Genomic DNA, 17522 nt, shown 5'->3' with positions numbered 1-17522 from the left:
AATGAAAATATATGTAGAGCAAACTATGAAATAACGCGATTTGATGCTCGTGGCTACCCCAGATTTCTATTTTATTTAGTTTTTGTAATTGCTTTTTAGACATAAGGACAATATACGCATATTATATATACCATTTAAATTAATATTTTCTATTACCTCGGAATAAGGTACACAAAAGTACACTAACTTTATATTAAAATAGGTAAAATACCCAAAATAGGTACGTCAGTAAAAGTGTTAAGCTTCGCAAAATAATTGGAGTCAGTAAATATTGTATCTTGTGTGAACAAAACTACTGTATCTGAAAGGCAGAAAATTTGACCGTCAAGCTTGTTCGTTGTTTGTAGATTACTTCAATTGTTTTTTGCACAAAATCTGTAATGTATGGGTGAACGAACATTTACTCTGCACTGTACACTTTAAAACCATATCGAATAAAGCTTTCAAAACTGTACAGAGCTGCCATCTGATTCATGCTTTGATGAAACTTGAACACGTGAAATATTTCCGTACGAAATGTTTCCATCCACATGATTGGTTGAAATCGGCGGTTTAAATGTAATTTTTCTGAACCTATTGCCGTATAGTGCACAATGGTGGAAAAATTAACATTAGTGGTCAAAATTGGTGTCAAAATCAATGCTTGAAAAGAGATTGAAATTTAATTGTGACTGCTATAAATGCACATGTTGTTTTCGTTTGATTTGAACGGCAGAAACGATTGGTTGAACGAAAAAAACTTTTCCTTCTTCTCTCGTGATCGAGGTAGAGCAACGCGCTTTTGTTTACGACACGCCGGCCGTCATTTCGATTATTGTAATTTATTATACGGTAGCATCAACATCAAACACAAACAACATTTATTTGACAAGGCACAAGCATATCGTTGTTGTTGAAGAAGCACCAAGAATTTCTCGTAATGCGTCTAATTTAAAGTTAACTCTATTTCCTCAAGAACCAAATCCAATAATAGTTATGTTATCATAATGAATGGTTTTATCTTATTTCAACTCTGATTAAATCAAATTTATTATATGGTTCTCACTCGGGAAATCGAAGCTCAAACACAAGATGATATGTTAAACAAAATTATCAACAAACTCCAGCGTAAAAAACGTAACAATCAACAATTCCAAAGAAGTTAAACTAAAAAAAGATTCGTTTTTGTTTTTTTTGCTAACAATTACATTCGCCATATTAGAAGACAGCTCATATACGTACACTGGGGTCTTTTTTTACGCGGTTGATTGTACCGCGTTGAAAGAATCTGCGTTATTTGAAAAAATCGCGTAATAAACTCAATTCAAATGAAATTTCCGATTGAAAAAAATAATATGTAAGTAGATATATGCTTGAAAAATTATTGAAAAAAGGGGGACAAAACACACACAATACGTTTAGAGTGCATCCAAAATAAAAAAATCATTGGAATTAAAGCCATATTTCTTCATTATGATTTTGCTATACTTTTGAGCTTCAGCATTCGTTCTTTAATCGAAAGGTCATAGCAACGACCTTGACTCGACAATTATAAATGTTTTCTTGTTGCTTTTTTTGATCCAATATAATTAAAGTATACACTGATTAGATTAAAAAGCAAACAATCTCATTTTCCTTAACTATACCATTAATTTTTCACTTAATTTACTTCTTATTAGGTTTGCTTATACGGCGTTCGGTATTTGCACGCGATTTCGTTGCACTGCGTTTCAATTGCACGTTCGCTAGTTGCACGAAAGTGTAATTTAAAAGCAGTTTTGCGTCAAACTACAAGAGGTTTTTGAAGCTGACTTGTATCTGTCAAGAATGCACGGAATATTTAATTAACTGAAAATAAATTCAACATATTCTCTTTTTATTTCAGAGTCCGATTTAGTACCTACATATACTAAATAACAAATAAACATATTCACATTGCACGTTTGCGCCATTCGTTTTCAATTATAGTTGATCTGATAGATTTCAATTTAATCACATGTGTCGCACCCTTTCTTAAATATCGCATTAGGCTATCAACACACTGAACAGCTTCTGAAAACGAAGGATTCTCTGAAAGCACTTTCGACGGAGTGGAAGGGCTTTTCAAAGCTGTGTCCGAGTCCTCTGCTTCATTCATTGCCGTATGCATGCTTGCTTCAATGTTTTCTGATGAAAGTGAACCAACAATTTCTTCGTCACTGTAGACCTGATGTGTAATCGAAGCTGGATTATTTTCAGCGTCGTATACCCGGTCTGTCAGTCACAACTTCAGGTCAGTGTCAAAGGGACTGGTTCCTGCAATAGCGTCAATCGATGCCGCAAGTGCCTTTATATCCGTCATAGTGATTTTTTCCACCTGGTCCACAGTATTTATGTTATCGTCCGGAACCTGGTCGATTGACTTCTTCCAGGAGCTTCTGATGGTGCTCGGGGTGATTTCGTCCCATGCTTCTGATAACCAGTTCACGCTCTGCAGAAATGTAATTTACTTCAGCCGATCTTGGAAAGGCAGATTTTCATTTTCCAGTACCAAAGTCAACATTAATTTGCGCTTGTTGTTTTAATAGCGGATTGATCTATCGGTTGACATTCCGACGTTACGTTCAGAGGAAGGTAAATAATCTATGTAAGTGACAAAAAAAACATCTTTCTTACAAAATAAATTATATAGATACCTTCCTATATAAATATAATTTTACCCGTATTAAACCATCGTCGGACTCCAAGCTCTCACTACCGTCGTAGTGAGTCGTGCAGTTGTAGAGTACTGCGTAGAAAAAGTTCGTACAGCTGGAACAAAGTGTTCAAAAAACCAAGTACGGAAAAGCTCCCGCGTCATCCATGCTTTCCTCGAATAGTAGTATTCCACCGGAAGCATATCATTAGTTGGCAGGGAACGTTGCTTGGCAGCTGTGCCAATAAACATAAGCTTCAACCAAAGATGACTAGAACAAGATACCTGACTTTTGCAGAATTCATCGGACATGATTGTCGCTGCGCGTGAGCAAAAGTCGAACTAATTTATACACTGTTAATATGATGTATACTTAACGTCAAAATCAAATAACAACAAGGCCAAGACATGACGGCTGAAAGGAGAAACAATTTTTTCAGTATCCATGAGTACGACTCTACGATGCTGCCATCCGAAAAATGATACTAATGTGGACGAATGTTTAGTTCTCGAACATGAAACTTTCCGGAAGAATCAAGAATTATCGGCGCAACATTTGAAATTAAGCGGACCATCAGAAATTCCTAATAACCACGTGAGCACGCTCTACAGCCAAGTTTTCCACTCTTGCCGAGTTTAATAAAGCAAAAATCGGGTGCCCCGGCTAACATGACCATATACACAATGGTCCTAAAACCTGGCTTGCGACATATCAAACTTTAAGTTTTGGTAGAATGGGACCTGAAAATAAATATAACCCTTCAATATAAACCCCACACTCTGACAGTCAATTTTACACTTTTCTTTCGTACTTTGAAGTGCAAAAATATGGCAATGGCATTACGTGCATAAAATAACAATATCATTAATCTGCATGTTATTATAAGCGTCGAGCTGACCAAACTGCTACACCTTTTCCATATACAATCTTGAACAGCGATCGATGACGGACTATACACGATAAATTGGTTTTGCTCATAGTGACAATTTTATGAGAATTTAAGTCATCAGATGGCAGCACTAACCGTCGGAAATCGGTCGTGTTCAAAATGTATGAAAAATATGGAAGTTAGGTATCTTGTTCTAACTATCTTTGCTTCAACTTAATGGAACCATCGGCATTGCAACATGGCATGAAGGTGTAGCGCGTCTTATCAATTTTTCGTCCGTAAGCTCGTCGTTCATTTGACATAACTCACGAACTGTAGTTAGTGGGTATAAAATTTGAATAAGCTTATACATCAGCTGAAACATTCTCCCCAACCACACGCTTCACGCGTAAACCAAAACGGTGTTCGAAACATCTTGCACATCCATCCGAAAATGTAATGTTTTGATTCACATAAGCACCACGTTCCTGAATCAAACCAAATAAAAGTCCAGCATTTGCACGCAAAATTTCGGATGTAACTATATTACCAGCTTCTCGTTGTTGCAAGATCCATACATAAAGGGCCTTTTCTACCAAAGGAAAACTCTGTTCCTTCATGGTCTTTCTGTTTTCGATTTGCAGACATCTCGTAACAGTTAAGCCAGCTACACCATACTTTTTACCTATTGATTCGTGTGTCCCGAGTCCTCCTTCTGTTTCCTCGATAGTGCGCACTTCCTCTGCCAATGTCACTGTCGTTTGTTTACGGACCGGTTTTGTTGTTGTCGTATTTTCCATTTCAGTCATGTGATAGGCACACTTTAGAAATTATTTAACTCTAATTACTCTTGCTATGCATCACTTCAACACTAGACGTACATACCTACATGTACTTTTCTACAAATGAATGCTACAGTGATGTTTGTCACACTTCAACAAAGCTGCAATGCATGGGCAAATCTGACAGGTTTAAAATAGGGATGGGAAATATCGACTAAAATGGCTATCGATAGTTATCGATAATTTCCTAATACTATCGATAATTATTGATGGTTTGACAGCTAGAAGCAGATGCAGAAAAACAACAAAATATTGCTTCCGTTGTGGACAGGAACAATATTTAAAAGTTTATTCGCACACATCGTTCGCACTTATGCGAAATCTCGTTGTTGCCCGTACGCCAGGTAAAAATGACAGTTCTAGTAAAAGGTATGCTACATTTTTGTCTATCCACGCACACAAACAAATCTCGTTATAAAAATTAACACGTTTTGTATGAAATTCAGAACATTTTTGGGAATTTCTCGTTTTATATTGTTCAATATTTGATTTTGTTTGTGATGGAGAGTGAATCTCCATAGTTGAATCACACTAGAAAATGATATTATTCGAGATTTAGTGTGAAGAATTGCGACAATATGTTGAATTGAAATATATAAAAATGCTATATTTTTAATAGTTGGAGTATAATCTTAGTCATTGTCTTACCTCATGACTTTTGTTACTGTATGAAACATAAGCGGCTCTATTTAGAAGCGCTATTAGAGTACAAGAAAAAAACGAAAAGTGCAAAAAGGTTACCGGCAAAATGATGAAAAACAGCGTATTTTACCTAAACCCCAGCATGTTCATGTATTCCTCACAAATAAAACATGTTTCAGCACCATTCACACTTAAAATTTTTTGCCGGGTCTCGGTAATTTATTGCCGAGAACGGCACCACTGAGTGCTCGGTTGAGAAAAAAATGACAGCTGTCACATTTTTTCGTAAATCTCGGTTTGGCCTAACTGAAATTTTAAAGATCGGGTATTTTGTGCCGAAATTTCAGTTTGGTGAACCGAGATTTACGGAAAAATGTGACAGCTGTCATTATTCTTTAAACCGAGTACTCAGTGGTGCCGTACTCGGCAATGAATCACCGAGACCCGGCAAAAAATTTTATGTGTGTTTCTATAACTTTTCAGGACAGTATGTTTTATAAGTTTAGTTTGAAAATTTGAAAAAGATCATAAAGCTCACTAATACTAAAGCATCAACGTGAAAATAATTATCTCTCAATTGGTATCCAAGGCACGACCGCATGGTTAACGTAGGACTACAATAGTTTTTTATTTCCTATTTGATTTGACTGGACTGGAATATGTTCCGGTAATATAATGATCATGATTAAAGTACACACCTCAAACAACTTGTAACTAAAACTAGTTCATTGGTGGCCATTTCTACTGTTAAGGTCGTCTTTGGCCACTTCAAATGTACAATCTGTAGTAAAAATATAACCGTTCATTTTTGGCATGGTTCGAATTTGGCAACAGTAAAAATTCTGGCGTGTTGTCAAAATCGAACGGGTCCGTATTTTGATTATTTTTTTTTGCAGCACTCTATTTTGAAAAAATAAATATTCTCTTTAACATTGATGAATACCTTTCATTCTAATACAGTCAATTTTCTTTAATACGCGAAAAGGCAACCTTCCATATAATAATAAATTGAGCACGATTTAGTAGAAATTAAACTTCCTTCTATATCTATTTGTCTTGTTGAAGATAACTCACTCACCGATCACCGATCGTGGAAAAAATATCGATAAGGTATCATAGTTTTTAGTTGAAAATGTATATTCACAGAAAATTTCGAAATTGATATAGAATTTTATGAATATTCAGGTCAATTTAGGTCAATTTAAACAGAATCAATCAGAAAAAAACGAAAACAGAAAAAAACGAAAATACTATATTTGAAAGTCATATGTCTGTTACTGTGATAGCGGGAAACTCCGCGCAGCACATTTTCCTGCGCACTCTTCTTAAACAAACTGTTTTTGAACAGTAAGTTTTAGTAAAACATACCTAATTACTGTTCTATCATAGCAGGCTATGCTATGCACATGGTAAAGCACACAAATTAGTTGTGTTTTAGTGGAATTTACTGTTCTGAAAATAGTTTTTAAGATGAGTGCGCGGAAAAATGTGCTGCGCAGAAATACACGCAGTCACGGTATCTTAATAAATAAACCGGGCTAGTGTGATGCACATTAGCCCCAGTAATTAATGTTTGCATAGTGTTGTTCATTTACTAGTAAGGTTATGGAAAGTAATATTTTCTTGTAGATAATGTAGATAATGCAAAAACAAAAAAATTAATTGAAATATACAAATACAAATGTCGAAACTCTAATATCAAGATGAAATGAATTTAGTTTTCCTCTATACCGCCACCGCGGGATGCAACTAGGATTGTCATATTGAATTCATTTAGCTATCAAAATATAATCATCAGCACAACTCGTTTAACTACCTATTCGAAGATCTTTACGGAGCATTTTGGATTTCTTTTGTCCTTTAAATACCCTATATTTAGTTATTTTGATAAATCTGAGAAAAATAGAGTGTAGAGTTCAAAAATAAACGACGAGTGGCCAGCGCTCTATTCATACATTGCTCGGTACAGTATTGTTGCCTGTGTCAGCATGTTTTCCTTCAAGACATCAGTTTTAATAACATTCTAACAGCAGATCGTTAGAATGTCCGACAGAAGAGGTTGTTACGAACTTACCGAAAAAGCTTCACCTTCAAGACTCATGGAAGCAAACATTAGTTGACCTATTGGGACGGGGTGATTCTATCATTATTTTTTGCCACTGCTATACAGAATATCACAGCAGGCAGTTGGTGTTTACTCATGAAGTCTGTGCCAGGCGTGCTCGCATGTGATTGGTAAATTGTTCGGAAAAATTCGACCTTGAAACTTTTATGAAATTTTCACTGTTTAAAAATGAAATAATAATGATAACTGAAGAATCACAAAATTCTCCATCATTTTATCAATCCAACGACATACTGATTATTGTGATCCATTAATTGGTTACATTAGTATTAACGTTTGAAATCTTTCATTCCGACGTTACATTTTGGTTTTAGTTTTCGCAGAATGTATCTCGATATAGTGCGGTTAGACGTAGTCCTACGTCAAAAAAAGCTGAGAAATGATATTTTTTCACTATTTTTATTCACTTAATCACTTTTATTCCGTGATAGCATCTCCAATCTCCAGTATCACAACACTAAATATACATAACGATAAATTGAAACAATACTTTTTGATTTCAATAACATTTAATTTAAACCAATCTTAATGCAAAGCTAAAAAGAAATTCAAGTTCCACATGATCGATGATAACGTTATCTAGTATACATATTGCTTTAACGATCTCATCAGCGGATTCTATTCCCGCTTCAATTGGTTTCCATAAGAGCCTCCACTTTTCAGTCATATCATATTATCGAATACACACGCCTTCTCGTCCTGGATAATCGTGAATTTAAGTACTTCTTTTCCGAATCGAGTAGTGGAGGAGGATATGTGCGAAGCAAGTTTTAGATTAAAGGATATGCTTCAACTCCAATGAAAACGTGTGGTATATCCAAGTTAAAATCTTCATCTGGTAATGGGGAATCCGAAGGGATGTTTAACTGGCCATTTTCCAGTAGTTAGTACAATTCGGAATTACTGAAAGCTCCATCATCACTTCGTTTGCCGTATTCCTCAATTCCTACTACCAACAATTTAGCATTGACATCTGACAACATTGACAACATAACGATCCGGTTTCTTTTAGACATTTAAGACATATGTGTTTTCTATCAATGGCCTCAATTTAATTTGAGAAATTCCACTTTAACCAGTGTTCTTCGGCTACAGATCGATACATTGGTTCCGTTGGTGCAGGCATATAGATAGGCTGTAGTATTTTCCACAAAGCATGATAAGTTCTGGCACTGTTTGTGAAGCTGGAAAAGAAAAGAAAATCTGAGTTTTGTAAACGATTAACCAGTTGCAGTATACCTGGGGTAAAAACTCAAATAAGTATTGTACAGGTTAGAAAATAATACCAAAATTTAGATACAGTATGCAAATCGTACTAAGATTATACGATGATGGCCCCAAAACCATTCATTTGTGCCACTCCCGATTCCCCTGAATCCGAAATATTATAATAATGTTTTAAAATGTGTGTAAAGGGACAATTATGTCTATGGTGGAACATATTTTAGCAAAACTGTCGAGTTTCATGATCAATTTACAATAAAATTTTATAAACCTTAGTAGGTAATCTGATTGTTCACAAGGAAAAATTAGTTCACTCTTACAGTTTGTCAGATTTCTTGTTGGTTTATTCTGCACCAAATTCAATACTGTATCGAATGTACCATGGAAACTAGTCTTTGAATGAAACTTGTCCGGATATTTTCGAAGCTCTCTATTAATTCGGCGATATTTTCCACCTTTTATTCTGTTTTAATTGATTGGGTGTACAGAAAAATCTCTGTGTTTATCAAAACCGTCATTGGCCGTGCTTGAAGAAGCAAAAGTTCTTGATCGAACGAATTCATCTTTATTTCAAACAAAATCGCTAAAAAATCTAGGATTATGACAGCACAACAGTGCTGAAAAAAATCACCACCTAGAAACTCAAACAGACTGATATCAAGGCAACCTTTACGTCAAATATCTCTTCTGTACACAAAAATAAATTGTAACATGACAACGGTCTCTAGACAGATCAAACTATTGATTTTCGATGAACACATTTGTTGGTATTCATTCCTTAGTCAAAGTTCACTGTCGTTTGTATGATGTCGAAACTGAAAATCATATTCACCTTTACAGAACTGAGATTGAAAACTACTATTCGTAACTTGTACTGAATGTTAGAATTGCGTTGAACTTAGATGCAATAGGCAATGTCAACTGCTTTATAGACATTCATAGATAAATGAATCACGAATAGACAACTGAATAAAACAAATAAATATAAATGATTGAATACATGCATTATTATGATTATTAAATGATGTTTTCAAGAAAAATGTTTTCTGCACTGGTTTATTCCGAAGAGCATTCCACTGTCGGAACTTGAACTTTTTTCGACACAGACTTTGCAACCAACCCTTATATATACAAGACAATTTACAAGGCTAGTACTATGATCCTACTGACAGTCTCTCCTGTAACGGGATTCGCTCGTATGATCTGCAACCGACTGTCTTACATCAGCTCTAAACATATAAAATCACAGCAGCGATCATACCATTATAATTTATAATATTTATTGAAATTCATCAACTAAGTCATTACGTTATTTTTCATAAACGATATTTCTTATTTAAGTTTTACCATATATCACAATTACAAGTTCAAATTAAACTCAATCTATTGAAAACCATTGGTATTCCAAAATATTCAGGCTGCCTTTCAATATAAGATATGCATGCATCGAAGACTTGGACAATTTTCTTTTGATATTTACAGCAAATAACATTTTGTTATCAGTAAAGTCGTTCTGATTATTATTTTAGTAATGTGTGTCAGGTGTTAATATACTTGTGGAGCTATTCACTAGAGGATATTTCATAAGTTTTATATAATTTAAAAATTCCTTTTCATATAGAAACAAACGTAACATGGAACGGTAGACTGGTTTGGACAGATTATCTGAAAAATAAAAAACAGAAAGAGTGGATAAAATTAGTGATTTCTCAAATAATTAAAATTGTTCATTATCACTTACTCAGTTACAACATTGTCCTTCCAACCGTGCGTTTGTAGGATCCGTTCGAACACCTCCCGATTCAGCTTCGCCAGAAGAATGTTTTCCAGCATTTCTTTTACAATATGTCCTGTAACGTACGCTTTTCTAAAACACGGGTTTTAATGTCAAGCACTTTTTTGCATCGTTCAAAACTTGTAACCAGTAAACATACCTGCACTACGCTTTCTTGTTCTGATGTCACCATTATCACAAGAAAAGCTTCCTCTATCACCACTCATTTTAGGTTTTTTTTCTAGAAACGGAATAAATATTTCTTAAAAACACTTTGAAAAAAGTCAGCACCGCCAAGCGAAATTGATTTTTCCATCTTTGAGTTTCACTCTCCCGGTTGCTACGTTTGTGTTGATGAATGAACCGAGCCGAAAATCTTCCGTTTCAATATCTCTCATGTTGTATGTTCACTTTGAGACGCCGAGTAACGATGAACAATTTTGTTTATATAGTTTAACAGGTAGTGAAACCGATGGTCATGGCAACATATATCAACTACGTGCAGAAGTTGCAGAGTTTCATTGTTATGAAACTTAAATGATAATTTTAACCACTGCAGCACAACGCATTGTAACGACGCTCCATAATGTCATAGAAAGCTTCTGTTTATTTCGCTTCTGTTTATACGCGCGACGCACAGTGCATTAAATGTATGGAAATGCAGGACAAAAATCAAAACAGCCATCAAGGCCATTTTTTTCAGTTGGTGTAACATGAAAAATGTTTAGTACTGATGAGAGCTACTATTTGCATAAATAACGAATGTAAAACAAGTGTAAAGAATTATTAAAGAACCCAATCGTTTCCTTTTCATACTGTTCCTTTTTCACAAGGATATGTAACTTGATCAAATATAATTGGTAGATAAAAAGCTAATCAAATGATAATTTTCTTATAATATTATCCATTTCGAGATAAAAGGCATGTTTGAATAATTTCTAGGCAACGAAAAAGTTACCTAAAGCCACAACAATGATTTTTCATTTATATTTTTATTCAATTCCTTAATAATTATGTTTAAATACGGTTTACTATAGCGAAACATCTTGATATTATTTACCAGGGAATCTTTTATATGTATTACACATAAATTACGTGTTATACATAAAAATAAGGGCCAGCTGTACGATACATTGCTCATTCTTGGTTGCAGAGGTGGCATTCGAAAACGTGAATTGTGGCTGAAAGAGCAAACTTCAGTAATGGCAATCTCTTTCAGAATTTCAAGTATATTCCAAATAAAAAAAAAGTGAAATTCAGAGAGGTACTTTTTTGACGATCGATTTTAACCAAAATTGTCTTTTTTCTCTTGGCATAAATAAGCAATACCAAGAAGCCTTCACGTTCCACGTGCGCTACGTTAGGTCTCATTAGTAATATGCGAAATGTAGTAGCTACATGCCTCTACCACATACATAAAACATACGTAACACTCAGGAAAAAATCTTCCAAAAAAGTTGGTACAAAATGAACTACTCGAATGGTACACCGCTCTGAATAAAATCTCTGTTTGAGTTGTTTTCGAAGGCAATGTACCTGCATTTGTCTCGTTTCTACTCGAAAAATGCTGCATTGATTACTTTTTAACTTTTTGACAGTTCCGTATGGGCTTTTATTTGGGGCTCGATAAAGCCGAGAAAAAGAAAATTCATTTTGTTCATTATTAGTCGAGCAGTTTGACAGGACGAGGTACGGAGTACTATGGGGCAACGTGTACCAGAAAAAAACGCCAGTGTTACGTGTGTCTTATGTATGTGCCTCTACCGTTTCAATTTAGGTTTTTACTGGAAAAGATAGGGAGTGTATTAAAAAATATGTTTGAAAAATTAAGAAGATTTCCTGAATATAGCATGTCACTCAAATAATTACAACCACCTCACAGTAAATGTTTTTCATGGCCGTATAGGTGAACTTACGAGGTTATCAACACATACTTAAGACATACGTAACACTGGTGTTTTTTCTGGTACACGTTGCCCCATAGTACTCCGTGGCTCGTCCTGTCCAACTTCTCGACAAATAATGAACAAAATGAATTCTTTTTTTCGGCTTCTTAAAATGAATTTCTATTTCTCGGTTTTATCGAGCCCCAAAGAAAATCCCACAAGGAACTGTCAACAAGTTATTTACAAAATCGAAACAGCATTTTTCGAGTTGGAACGGGACAAATGCAGGGCTGCGCAGGTACACTGCCTTCAAAAACAACTCAAACAGTGATTTTATTCAGAGTGTGGTACCATTCGAGTAGTTCATTTTGTACCAACTATTTTGGAAGATTTCTTCCTGAGTGTTACGTATGTCTTATGTATGTTAATATCATTACAATATGACTCAAACATGTATGAAACATATCAACATAAAGAATTGGTTCAATAAGAAATTCACTTTTTTATTTTTGTCTATGGAACAATGCACTGTGCGACGCTTCACTTCATTTTACGCTCCAGAATGTTATCCAGTATGTCTTATCACATAAGACATACGTAACACCACATCTCTTCAACTGAAGAACCAAAAACGAGACAAAATCTCTTTATTTTAAGTATCGACATCTAGCGGTGGAGAGAACGCATTTTACACTCGAAATTTCATTACGCTTATATTCCATTCATTCAACAAAAGGACTGTATGAGCTCTCGCCGCTTTTTCGTCGAGAGAATCCTTTGTTCTCCCCGGTACTGGTATAGCGAGGGTGCCTTTTTATGATAAACGTACAGTACCACCCGCATACGTGCAACGGTTTTTATGTAGATATATTTTAAATGAAATTCGTTGTTGCCCAAGTTGAAAACTGAATATCTTGACTAACGACAATAATTTTTTTACATTGTACTAATGTCGTAAGCAGTGCTGGCACAGCGCGTCTGATATGCATTTCTAGCAATGTTAGGTATAAAAAACCTAAATTAATCCACCTAGCGGTCAGACCCAGCCTTTCACATTCAAACTTATTATTTGTAAAAGTAGATTTACATGAACGCTCCAATCCAATAAATGTGTATAAATGGTTGTAAAATAATGATGTTGTAATTGAAGTATAAAATATGAAATTTGACGTAATGTAAATGCTCAAGAAATAGCTAAATTAAAGAAATGACTTTTAATTTCGAACAATACAATCACGAGCGATACCGGAAACATTCAAATGGTACGATACCACATTTAAATTATATTGTGGCCACATATATTGATCAAAGCAGGTATAGTTTTAAATAGCCTTTGGATTTCTTTTCTTTCCATAACTTTTGAACCAGATATCAAATTGTTATGAAGTTTTTTATTTGTAAGTTTGAGAGATGACTCGTTCGTATGACACTAGTTATGTTCAAATAAGTCGTGTAATCTTTGAGATAATAGAATTTCGTTGTTTTATCAACAATTTAATACATAACGGTTGCTTAAGTTCGATTATAATCAAATGAAATGGGAACGTATAGGGCAGCCAAACTTTGAAACCACGTGTTAAATCATAATTCATCAGTTAACCTTTAACTAGCCCGTTCATCTGATAATACTATTGATCAAATCGGTTGTGTACTTTCTGAGTGAATGAAGTTTCGTGATTTTCACAATTCGGTACATTACAGACGAAGTTACAGTTCGATTACAGTAAAATTTAGTAGGGTGTTATGAGTCAGCTAGACCTTTCATTTGACACTAATTTCGTGAAAATCGGTTCAGCCATCTCTGAGAAAAGTGAGTGAGTTTATGTATTCTTCGGAATATGTTTCTTTTCATAGCTAGATTTCACATTTTTAAACATAACAGGCAAAGTAATATTCCGATTGCAAAAAAAAACAATAGGGTCTTATGAGGTAACTAGACCTTTCATATGACACTGATTTTGTGGTAATAGGTCCAGCCATCTCTGAGAAACATGAGTGAAATTAAACAGTATTCAGAAGACGTTGCTTTTCATAACTTTTAAACCACATGTTTAATCTATATAAAATTCAAAAGTTAAGGGTTTTTAAGATAGCCCGTTCATTAGATACCAATTCTATTGAAATCGGTTGTGTGGTTTCTGAGATATTGATGATTTTCGTGATTTTTACATTGTTAAACATAACCTCTAAAATAAAAATCCAATTACAATGAAATTTCATAGGGTCTTATGGGGCAACTAGAACTTTCATTTGCATATAATTTCATTAAAATCGATCCAGCCATCTCTGAGAAAAGTGAGAGAAAATAAAAATCTGCACATACACATACTCACACACACACTCACACACACACACACACACACACACTCACACACACACACATACATACATACATACAGAACTGAGTCGAGTGATATATGCCATTCGGCCCTTTGGAGCACTTCCATATCTTCGGTTTTGCAAGTGATTGCTATACCTTTCTAGGAGAAAGGCAAATAGTTAAAGTAGTATTAATTAGGAGTAAAATATTCGTGTTGAACAAATAGCGAAATAAAATAAATGACTTTGAATTTCGTACACTTCAATCACGAGCAATACCGGGAACTAACGAATAACACAATACCAAATTCAAATTTTGTTGAGGCCATATGTTTTGATCAATGCAGTAACAGTTTCAAATAGTCTTTGAATTTCGTTTCTTTTCATAACTCTCAAACCACATATCTAATTGCTATGAAATTTCATACTTGTGAGTTTGAGAGACAACCCGTTCAAATGACTTTAGATATGTTCAAATAAGTCGTGTGATCTTTGAGATAATGGACGCTCGTTGTTTTTATAATTTAATACAGTACAGATACAGTTGGAATAAAAATACGATTATAGTCAAATAAAATGGGAACCTATTGGAAAGCCAAACTTTTCATTTGACACTAAGATTGTTGAATTTAGTCCAGCCATTTTTGGGAAAACGAGTGAATTTGAAAAGTCACCGGAACATGTTTCTTTTCACAATTTTTGAACCACGTGTTTTATCACTATAAAATTCATCAATTAACCTTTAACTAGCCCGTTCATTTGATACCAATATTGTTCAAATCGGTTGTGTACTTTCTGAGATAATATAGTTTCGTGATTTTCATATTTTGATACATTACAGACAAAGTAACAGACCGATTACATTGAAACTCAATAGGGTGTTATGAGGCAGCTAGACCTTTCATTTGACACTAATTTCGTGGAAATCGGTTCAGCCATCTCTGAGAAAAGTGTGTGAGTTTAAGTAGTCTTCGGAATATGTTTCTTTTCAAAGCTGGATTTCACATTTTTAAACATAACAGGCAAAGTAATAGTCCGATTGCAAAAAAATCACAGGAGGGTTGTGTGCAAAGCCACGACCGCAAGGTTGAAGTAGAATACTTTTACAAGACAGATAAGCCGGCTGCTTGCGTGTCAGTCATTTTGAAATCGGATTGGTTTCGTACACGCAAAAGTTGTACTGTGCGTAACCACATCAATATTGCGTCTTTTCAGAGCAATTTCTGTACTGTTTCGGAACCAGTACAACGAAAGTGTGTTGTTCATAACGCATTTGGTGCTCTAGCGAATGTTCAATGTACTGGACGGCTCAAAATCAAAACACTTTTGAAGTACAGTAATCACCCGATTATATCTGTACCCGATTTTATCTGCCCCCGATTTCATCTGCCCCCGATTTTATCACATTTTTCACCCGATTTTATCATCATAAAACATTTCATTAAAATAATGTCAGGGTGAACTGCTTTTCTATTACGCTTCAATATTTAATATATTTTTCATAATTCTGTGTGTCATTCTGGATGCACATTACATTAAAAATTCAACCGATGCACAATGTTACATTTTGCTGTTATCGTGCGAATACTTGATTAGTGATACAAATGTTTATTTTAACCGTATAATATGTTCGGAGAAGTTTCAAAATATTTGAAAACGCATCTTTTGAATGTCATGTAGAAAGCTGGAAGATCAATTCTCCTAAAAGTGAGATAGAATATTTACTTTTTCATTAGATAAAGATAGACGCTTGGTGTCTTAGGCAAAGTTTTAGGTGATCTCAAAACAAGAAACTTTACAGAAGACATCATGTTTCTATCTCTTAGATTTTGCAAGCAACATCAAGTTTTCTATGAGAAGGCATTGAAAATCGTTATTTACATTTTAAGATTTTTCTGGTTGCAATATGTGAGAGATATCAGCATGCTGTCTTCGGCAAAGTGGGGGTGAGTGAGGTTAGTGTTGTGAGAACATCTAATATTTTGCCAATGGTACTGCGCTACAAAAAAGCAAGCAATTCATTTTACCAATTCAAACATGAACAATAAAAAAACTTAATTGTAATTTATTTGCAACTTTATATCGATTTTTTTAGGTTTTTTATTTTTTAAGGTTTGTTAAGAAAAGTTTCAGGCAACTGAATTATCTATCTAAAAAAATGTTTTAAAAAAATAGTGATGATCGATTTTTTATAGTCACTTTTTGTTTTTAAAATTTTTTTTCAGTACAGGATCTCAAAATGAATTTTTTAAATATTTTTTTTTTAAGCTTAAACAGTTTTCTCAAATTCATCCCTTGACAACTTTTCTCTATCTTTAGTCATTATTCAGATATATCGATTTGTGGAAAAACAACTGTAGCTTTTTTCATATGTTTGTACAGATAAATTTTCCAAAAAAAAAATTAAAATCGCTGATTTCACGTATTTAGTTATTGATTTAACATCTTCAATAAAAAAAATAAAATTTGAAAAATTTCCCGATTTTATCACTTTCCCTATTTTATCACGCAAAAAATCAACAGGGTGAGAAATAATCGGATGATCACTGTATTAACCGGTGCTAGTATTGCCATGAGGATTCGTACTGGTAAAGGCAAAGCAAAGCCTTGGATTCGTACTGGTATTGGTAATATTTTCCAGAATGCTGCTATCGTTAAAGCAGTGCAAGCAGTAATCAATACTGATGATTTTGGTACTGACTAGGTTAACGTATATATGAGTTGATCGATTCACTATCATGAATCCGGTCATTCAAAAACATCATCGAATCAATAACATTTAAAAAGACATTGGATTTGTTTCAAACATTTTGCATTGAACGACGATTCTGGTTTTATTCATATGCATTCAATTCCACGTTACTGGCACCAGCGTCAGTAAATTCCTCGGCAACGAGGCTCGCTGTTGGCTGTTTCGGTTGCTGACGGTGATTAGGGATGCACGAGCTTTTCATACGCACCGACTCACGAAAGTAACCAGCGGTTTTTTGAGAGCCCCAAAACTGATCGTTCGCCCAAAACCGAAGTCTACCGAAACACCACGATTTTGTGTGTATGATACAAATTCTGATTTCAATCTCTGTCAATGTATTCATTACGCAACTGTTGTGTTATTCTTTTGACACGTTTGTTGTGTAAAAGCACAAGCAGACACATCGGATGATGTAAGCTTGAACTTTTGCGTGTAT

General features: G+C 34.6%; 1 long non-coding RNA gene across 1 annotated transcript; it reads right to left on the bottom strand.

The window, feature by feature from the left end:
* Positions 1-9875: 9875 nt before the first annotated feature.
* On the bottom strand, positions 9876-10598 carry LOC129720793 (uncharacterized). The gene is made up of 3 exons (XR_008727287.1): positions 10290-10598; positions 10097-10222; positions 9876-10020 (listed from the first exon to the last, which is right to left on the bottom strand). It is a non-coding gene; the product is annotated as an uncharacterized LOC129720793 (long non-coding RNA).
* Between the last annotated feature and the right edge of the window lie 6924 nt (positions 10599-17522).

This window comes from Wyeomyia smithii, chromosome 2 (genome assembly GCF_029784165.1).
Source record: "Wyeomyia smithii strain HCP4-BCI-WySm-NY-G18 chromosome 2, ASM2978416v1, whole genome shotgun sequence".
NCBI lineage: Eukaryota > Metazoa > Arthropoda > Insecta > Diptera > Culicidae > Wyeomyia > Wyeomyia smithii.
The sequence above is the reverse complement of the archived record's forward strand: the minus strand, read 5'-3'. Positions and strand labels throughout refer to the sequence as shown.